At 38.4% G+C, this 9,367-nt stretch overlaps 1 pseudogene; it reads right to left on the bottom strand.

Moving 5' to 3' along the window:
- Positions 1-357: 357 nt before the first annotated feature.
- On the bottom strand, positions 358-707 carry LOC127561292 (60S ribosomal protein L35a-like; annotated as a pseudogene).
- Between the last annotated feature and the right edge of the window lie 8,660 nt (positions 708-9,367).

Raw genomic sequence — 9,367 nt, 5'->3', positions numbered from 1 at the left:
CAAATTATCCCAAAGTTTTCTGCATGGTAAAGCAGATTTGAAGTCAGAGAACATAGATTCACATTCTAACTTTGCCACTTAGGAGCCAGGTAATCTTGATTAAATGACTTTTCTGACATTCCCTTAACTATAAACTAGGAATAAAAATAGTACCCATGCCTACACTTCTCTTGAAGCATATACACAATATAGTCACATTTTTGATCTCATCATCAGCCACAAAATATTTTACTTCCATGATCAAAGAAGTGATTCTTAATCTGGTCATAACCACCTGTTTTTAAATTGTTCATGTGCCTCATTTCTGCCAAATCTCTTTTCTAACTTTTTCATATTTGAAAAAAAGTGTAATTTTATTTAATCAGTTTTCATATTCTGGATCCTTGAAAGATAGAATATCACTTGGATCTTGTGTCCAATGGCCTTGGCAAGAAGATTGCTTCTGAACTTGGCTCAAACCGTTCCACTATTTCCATGAAACTGAGTAATTTTTCCACAGATTACTCTTGTTCTGTTGAATTTCCCACCAGGAGTCACTGTTGTCTTTTGTTTTGTATACATAAGCATATCTCTTGCCTAAATAGAATTCAGTTTCATCCTGAGCATAGACTCCTTCAGTTTTCAGAAGAGCTATTATGTTCCCTCTGGTTTCATCTACCTTACTTGTAGCTAGAAAAAATGGCCTTGGATCACAGCCTTCCAGACATTTTGCTCTTCTGGAAGTTTTATTTCTAACAGGCCTCCCAGGCTCCAAGATGGATGAAAACCTCTTTTCATTTTCACACAGCTTCTAACTCTGCTATCACTCAATGTTTTCCCAGATTATCATCTCTGCTGCATCTAGCACATAGTAGGCACCATATAAATTTTTTTTTCCTTTCCTCTCCCCCATTTATAGGAACTTGATTAAGAAAAGGAGGGAGATAGGGAATAATACTTTCAATGAATGGTCCAGTAATGTAGGAGCTATATGCCAGAGGAGATGGAAGGAAGGATACGAGTAGAGAAATTGGCTTTGTTGAAAAGTGCTACCTCTTCATCAGAAACTGGAGTAAAGGAGAAGAGAATAGAGGATGATATTTTTTTAAGAAGACAGAGTAGGGGGAAAAAGATACAGTTGTCCCTTCTCAATCAACCATAATGTCAACAATTCAACTTTATTCTGTTTTCTACTTTTAATGCTGTTGCCTTGCTAGACCTGAACACTGGGTGACAGGGAGAATACCTATTATCTTTTTTTCTGCATCTTCTTGCATTTAGCTGAATAGTTCTGGAAGATATCACACAACTGTGTGACTAGAAATTTATATTATAAAATGGGAACTGGAAAAGTTAGCGTTGGGTAATGAGTAGAGAGCCCCTGTTGGAACTAAGGAGACTTGGGTTCAGTTCCTGTGTCCAATTCATACTAGTATGTGACCCTGGGCAAGTCATCTCTTAGCTCTCCCAGGAAACTGCCCCAAACTACAAGTTATAGAGCAGGTGCTGATATAAACTGGTAGTGAGAATTTCTTCATACAGAGACCCTATTAATGAAATCAGATACCCAAAACAAAATTTCAACTGGATCTTTTCACAAGGAAATTCTTTCACTCTTCCCTTCTTATTGCATTTCTTAGTGCATTCTCCTATTCTGAACTTTCTATTTTCTCTCCTTATTGCTCAGTCGTGTCAGCTGTGTCTAACTCTTCATGATCCCATTTGGGGTTTTCTTAGCAGATGTACTAGAAGGGTTTGTCATGTTTTCTTACAGTTCATTTGCTAGAGGAGGAAACTGAGGCAAATGAGGTTAAGTGACTTGCCAGTTAAGAAGGATTTGAACTGGATTTGAATTCATGAAGATGAAGATTCCTCTCTTCAGGCTTTCCTATCTTCATTCTCCCTCTTGGCAGACTAGACTCTTGTCTTCCTGAGAAAATAGTTCTCTATTAGCTTCTGTTAGAATTCTAGTGTTAACTCAACTTGAAAGTTGAGTTAACACTAGGATTCTAACAAGCTTCCATCCATCCTTCCTCCATTCCCCTGTCCCATATCCCAGAACCCCTTGACATCATCCTCCATTCTCTCCTCCTTTACTCCAGTCTTCGATGATCACGTGGCACTTCTCACCAAGGTCAATTCCTCTACTTCCAACCTCTAACATATCCCTTCCCATCTCCTCCAACTAAGTTCCTTTTATAATCACGGGACCACATAATTCCCTGCAACAATCATTCTACATCTCTCTCTTACCTTTCTCACTCAAGCTTCTAGCAGAAAGGAAGAAGAGAGAAATAAGCACTTACATCGTACCAATATGTGCCAGAAATTTTTACTAATATCTATTTTGATTCTCACAACAATCTTGAAAGGTAGGTATTGTTATCCCCATTGAGAAAATTGAGACAGAGGTTAAGTGACTGTCCAACAGCTACTACTAATAATAGCATTTATATAGCACTTACTATGTGCCTGGTACTTATATTTTTTTCATTTGATCCATACAACAACCTTGTGAGGTAGATTCTATTATTAATGTAATTTTACAGATAAGAATCTGAGGCAAACAGGGGTTAAGTGACCTGCCCAGAAATACACAATTAATAAGTGTCTGAGGCCAAATTTCAACTGAGGCCTGGTGCGTTATCCATGGTACCACCTAGTCACTTCTAGAAAAAGCTGTCTATACTGTTGCCTCCACTTCTATTTTCTCTCCTTATTCTTTTGTAATTTGATTTCTGACTTCATCACTCAATAAAAATTTCTTTCTACAAAGTTGTTAGTTGTGGTGTTCCTTCCTCAGCCTTATCCTTCTTACCTTTGCAATAATCTCTGCCTTTCAGCAAAAAAGTTATATATTGAGTTTATTTTATGTACATAATTATGTATTTATATTTATCTCACATTATACATACACATGCATATATACATACACACACACACACACACACACATATATATATATAAAGCACAAGTGATATACTATAGGGAGTTGCAGTTTCCTGTGTGAGCTCTTCTGTTATAGTAAGATATGTGTGTGTGTTTTATATTTAACATCATTGATCTCACATATTATTCCTATACATGTTCTACTCTCTTAGTTTTCAAGACATAGGTATACTCTCCTGATTCCTCTATTTGACCACTTTTCACATTCCTTTGCTAGTCTATTATTCATGTAATGTATCCTAACCATGAGTGTTCCTCAAAGTTCTATCCTGGACTCTTTTTCTATTGTGATTCTATATTCTCTTTATTTCCTAAATTGGTTGCCAAATTGCCACCCCATGAGGTCAATTATTTCCATATAGATGACATAGATATAGATATATATGTATATACAATTGTGTGTGTGTGTGTGTGTGTATAAAATGTATGTATCATAGGATCATGAATTTAGAGTTAGAAAGGACCTAAGAGAAATTATCCATTACTAAGTCTTAATTCTCTCCACAATATCTCTTGCATTAACTTCTTTCTCTTTATTCATACAGCCTCTTTAATTTATAGCCTTGTCATCTGTCTTCTGGATTATTGCAATAACCCCCAAATGTTCTCCTAACTTTCTGTCTTTTCATCCCCACCCCACACCCACTCCATCCATCCTCTGTTGGGGGCCGGGCCAGGTCACAGGAAAACGGGAAACCACAATAGTGACTGCCTCTTCCAGCTTCCCCGAGCCTGACGGGGCTTCGGACGTCTCTGGCCCTCCTCATGGAGATGGGAGGAGGGAATCACCAGACAGAGAGCCGAGGTCGATAGAACAGTGATGTTTATTGATGTTACAAGTCAGCCGTGTCTCCCCCAACTGTCCTGTGCCGCTCTTTTTTATAGCTCTTTTCCTTCCTCCTTGCTGTACACCAATCGGGATAGAGAGTCCTCCCCAATCCCTCCCCGAAGGAGGAGCCCAACCTTACTGTGCCTCCCCTGTCCCCCAACCAGTCCAGGCTCCACCACGCCAGCAGTGCCAGCATGGTAGTCCAGGGATCCGGGTTAGGGTGGGCCTGACACAAAGGCGTCTCAACTCACTCCAGGAGGGTCAGGTCTAATTTCCAAAATATATAGAGAATTGACTCAAATTTATAAGAAAAAAGCCATTCTCCAATTGATAAATGGTCAAAGTTCTTCTATTAAGGAACTGTTCAAACAAGTTCAAAGCTTACTCCTTGCTAGAAAGGAGCCTATATATGTTCTTCATATTAGATCTCACACCTCGTAGTGTGGGCCTATATTTCAGGGCAATTCTATAGTGGATTCTTCCCTCTCATCTCCTGTCACAACTATATGGTATTTAGCCCCTGAGTTAGCTCATTCTCAATTCCACCTATCCGCTCGATCTTTACATCGGTTATATGGTATTTCCCGGGATCAAGCCCGTCAGATAGTCAAACGCTGTACTGCCTGTATTCCTTTTAGGCCCCCTCCTCGAGAACCTACTTCTAATCCTCGAGATGATCTACCAAACTCTCTTTGGCAAATGGATGTTACTCACTTTCAATCCTCTTTGATTCATATAACTGTGGATACATTTTCTGGCTTTATAATGGCAACTCTACAGAACAGTGAGGCTACAAAAAGTGTAATACAACATATGTTAGAATGTTTTGCAGTTGTAGGAGTACCCCTCACTCTAAAAACTGATAATGGCCCTGCATATACTTCTCGAGGCTTTAAGGCCTTCATTAATGAGTTTGCCATTAATCATATTACACGTATTCCTTATAATCCTACAGGACAAGCAATAGTGGAGCGTGCTAATCAATCTCTAAAACGCACGCTCATTAAACAAAAAGGGGGAGTGGCTGGAAGGCTGACTAGAGCACAAGTAGCCAAAGCAGTATTTACTCTGAACTATCTACAAGTCAGAGAGGATGGTACAACACCAGCCATGAAATTTTACATTACTTCCCCAAATAGAAATGACAATCATAAAAAACAAGACAATGAGTTACACCCACGGACTTGCCTAGAGGGCAGTACTGTGTGGTGGAAAGACGAGAAAGGAAATTGGAATGGCCCTCACAAGGTCCTTGTGAGAGGCAGAGGATATCTTTGTGTCTCTACAGGTGAGAATGGAGAAGGAGAAAAGAGATGGATCCCGTTACGAAATGTCAGAGAAGTCCAGCAAATGCCGTCGACGATCTCTGAAGCAGAGACGGAGGGGAGGAAAAAAGAAACTTTGCAAGAGGGGACATAGAGGCATGAGAAAAAATGCATCCGGCAAGGCAACGTGGAAATTAATCACAGGCCTTTTGTCTAGCATCCTGATTGATTCCGCTATCGCCGCCCCTATGGTCCCCCATACATTAAAATGGAAAGATATTGTAACCACCAAAGAGGCAGCCATATCCAACTCAGCATCAGCTATGTGTTGAAGAGCATTAGCACAATATAGACTGTCAGTGATTAAATTAAAGGGTTCATGAGGCAATAACCTCAATGCAAAACAAATGGCTGCTAGCTCATTCTTTTGAGGGTCAATGGATATGAACAGACAATTTTCAGATGATGAAATTGAATCTATTTCTACCCATATGAAAAGTTGCTCCAGATCATTATTGATCACAGAAATGCTTTAAGATAACTCTGAGACACCACTACACACTTCTCAGATTGGCAAAGTTGACAGGAAAAGATAGTGACGAATGTTGGAGGGATGTGGGGAAACTGGGACACTGATGCCTTGTTGGAGGCATCCAACCATTCTGGAGAGCAATTTGGAACTATGCTCAAAAAGTTATCAAACTGTGCATACCCTTTAACCCAGCAATGTTTTTACGGGCTTGTATCCCAAACAGATATTAAAGAAGGGAAAGGAACCTGTATGTGCAAAAATGTTTGTGGCAGCCCTTTTTGTAGCGGCTAGAAACTGGAAATTGAATGGATGCTCATCAATTGGAGAATGGCTGAGTAAATTGTGGTATATGAATGTAATGGAATATTATTATTCTGTAAGAAATGACCAGGAGAATGAATACAGAGAGGCTTGGAGAGACTTACATGAACTGATGCTGAGTGAAATGAGCAGAACCAGGAGTTCATTATACACTTCAATAACAATATTATATGAGGATCAATTCTGATGGAAGTAGCTATCTTCAATAATGAGAGGATCCAAATTAGTTCCAATTGGTCAGTAATGAATAGAATATGCAGTGAAAGAACACTGGGAAATGAGTGTGGATCACAACATAGCATTTATACCCTTTCTGTTATTGTTTGCTTGCATTTTTGTCTTTCTTCCCAGGTTATTATTACTTTCTTTCTAAATCTGATTTTTCTTTTATAGCAAGACAACTGTATAAATATGTATACATATATTGTATTTAACATATACTTCAATATATTTAACATGTATGGGACTACCTGCCATTTAGGGGAGGGGGTGGAGGGAAGGAGGGGAAAAGTTGGAACAGAAGTTTTTGCAAGGGTCAATGTTGAAAAATTACCTATGCATATGTTTTTTCAATAAAAAGCTATAATAATAAAAAAGAATATTAAAAAAAGAAATATACTTATCGATCAATGTAATAGGTTAGGTTCACAAAACACAATAATCAATGACTAGTGTTTGATAAACCCAAAGACTCCAGTTTCTGGGATAAGAACTCATTATTTGTCAAAAATTGCTGGGAAAATTGGAAATTAGTATGGTAGAAAATAGGCATTGACCAATACCTAATATCCTATAAGTGACAAGATTCAAATGGGTTCATACTATAAGCAAATTAGAAGATCAAAGATAGTCTACCTTTCAGATCTGTGGAGAAGGAAGGAATTTGGTGGCTAGAGAAGAACTGAAGTAATTATGAAATGCAAAATAGATAATTTTGATTATATTAAGCTTAAAAAGGTTTTGTACAAACAAAACCAATGCAGATAAGATTATAAGGGAAGCAGTAAAGTGGGAAAACATTTTACATCCAAATGTAACCCCTTGTTACATCCAAGGGTTCTAATAAAGTCCTCATTTCTAATATTTATGGAGAATTGATTCAAATTTCTAAGAATACAAGCTATTCTCCAATTGATAAATGTTCAAAAGATGTGAACAGATAATTTTCAGATGAAGAAATTAAAACCATTTTGGATCATATGAAAAAATGCTCTAAATCACTTTATCAGAAAAATGAAAATTAAGACATTCCGAGGTAACTCTATACACCTCTCTGGTTGGCTAAGATGACAAGAAAAGATAATGATGAAGTCGGAGGAGATGTGGAAAAACTGGGACACTATTACTGTGTTTCCCCAATAAGACACTGTCTTATTAATTTTTTTTGGGACAGAAAAACACCAGAGGGCTTATTTTCAGGGGAGGGCTTATTTTAATGAACATTGACAGCAATTTTAATAAACAGGTAAATGTGAACAAAAAAAGTACTTTATTCAATAATGATCATGTCATCTTCTTCAACAACATCGTCATAAGTGTCCATACCCTGAATTCTGTCCTGGATGTCTTGCGCCTCTATTTCCTTCAGAAGAAGTGGACCCAATCTGTCATGTCCAGCAATATAGCTCTCTTTAAATTAACATGTCTTGTCCAGGTAACCTGCTCGTAGTGCCTTGGCGACACAGCTATCAGTAATTTTATCCCATGACTTCTTCACCCAAGTCACGACTTCTTGCAGACAGGGCTTCACAAAGTTTCCACGCTGATTTCTTTCCATTCTATTTTCAATGTAGTCATTGACTTCCATGCGCAAATGGTCCTTGAATGGCTTGTTTATTGCAATATCAAGGGTCTGGAGATAGGCAGTCATTCCTGCAGGAATCATTACTTGATCTATTCTTCTCTCTGCAAGGAAGTTCTTCATTTCTTTAGCACGGTGAGTGCTGGCTGAGTTCTTTTCTCCTCCATCATGCCCCCTGAGTTCTTCTTTTATCCTCCATCATGCCCCCTGAGTTCTTCCTTTATCCTCCATCATGCCCCCTGAGTTCTTCTTTTATCCTCCATCATGCCCCCTCACTCCTGCTTACATACCAGGTTTTTATGTTGTCCTGCCTCAGCTCTCCTCTGCGGCACTGCTCTCAATGGCTCCAGCAAGCAAATCACTGGGGAAGAACAGGATGACGCGCTCACTGCTGCAGCTCTGATTGGATGCAGCTCGGAGCGCGGCGTGCGTTTCACCTGGGCGGGGGGGAGTGGGGGGACGGTGCATACAGAGGGTACCATAATGTAGTGTGTAGCACAGGGGATCACCTTCACTACAGTAGCAATCTCAATAGGGCTTATTTTCGGGGGAAGGCTTATTTTTTGGGATAGGTCTTATTATCGGGGAAACACGGTACATTGTTGGTGGAATTGTGAATGGCTCCAACCATTCTGGAGAACAATATGGAATTATGACTAAAGGGTTATCAAACTGTGCATATCCTTTGATCTAGCAATATCTCTATTGGGCCTATATCCCAAAGAGACCTTAAAAAAGGGAAGGGAATCTACATATGCAACGATGTTTTATGTGATAGAAAGGAACTGGAAACTGAGTGGATGCCCATTAGTTGGAGAGTGGCTGAATAAGTTATGATATATGAACTATGATTCTATAAGGAATGATTGACAGGATGATTTCACAGAGGCCTGGAGAGACTTGCATGAATTGATGCTGGGTGAAGTGAGTAGAACCAAGAGAATATTGTACACAGCAACAACAAGACTATATGATGATCAATTCTGACAGATGTGGCTCTTTTCAGCAGTGAGGTGATTCAGGCCAGTTCCAATGGTCTTATGATGAAGAGAGCCATCTGCACCCAGGGAGAGGACTATGGGGACCGAGTGTGCCTCAAAACATAGTATTTTCACTTTTTTGCTGTAGTTTCTTTGCATTTTGCTGTCTTCTCATTTTTTTCTTTTTGATCTGATTTTTCTTGTGCAACATGATAATTGTGGAAATATGTATAGAAGAATTGTACTTGATTAACATATTTATGACATAACATGATTACTTGACATCTAAGGAAAAAGGTGGGGGGAAAGTAAGGAAGAAAAAAAATTGCAACACAAGGTTTTGCAAGAATGAATGCTGAAAATCATCTATGCATGTTTTGAAAATAAAAATCTTTAATAAAAAAAGAAAGATTGGCAAAAAAGATAATAGCACTATAGAGAGTAATCTTGCGTTCAGTTTATCTTTGTTTTTTTTGCAAATATATTAAAAGCATAAATATGAGTTTTTTTTTTTAAACTGTCCTTTTACTTTCTGTGGTCAGATTTATCCATTGTTTGGTAATGAATTCTTTCCCTATCCATAAATATGAAAAATAATTTTGTTCTTGCTCCTTGAATTTGTTTATGTCTTTACCATATATCTTTATGTCTATATCATATATCATTTTGGAGCTAAAAACTTAATACTTAATTTCTGTCAGAATGCTTTCC

The sequence above is a fragment of the Antechinus flavipes genome, chromosome 4 (assembly GCF_016432865.1).
Source record: "Antechinus flavipes isolate AdamAnt ecotype Samford, QLD, Australia chromosome 4, AdamAnt_v2, whole genome shotgun sequence".
Classification (NCBI taxonomy): domain Eukaryota; kingdom Metazoa; phylum Chordata; class Mammalia; order Dasyuromorphia; family Dasyuridae; genus Antechinus; species Antechinus flavipes.
This window is presented reverse-complemented; position numbering and strand designations above follow the sequence as displayed.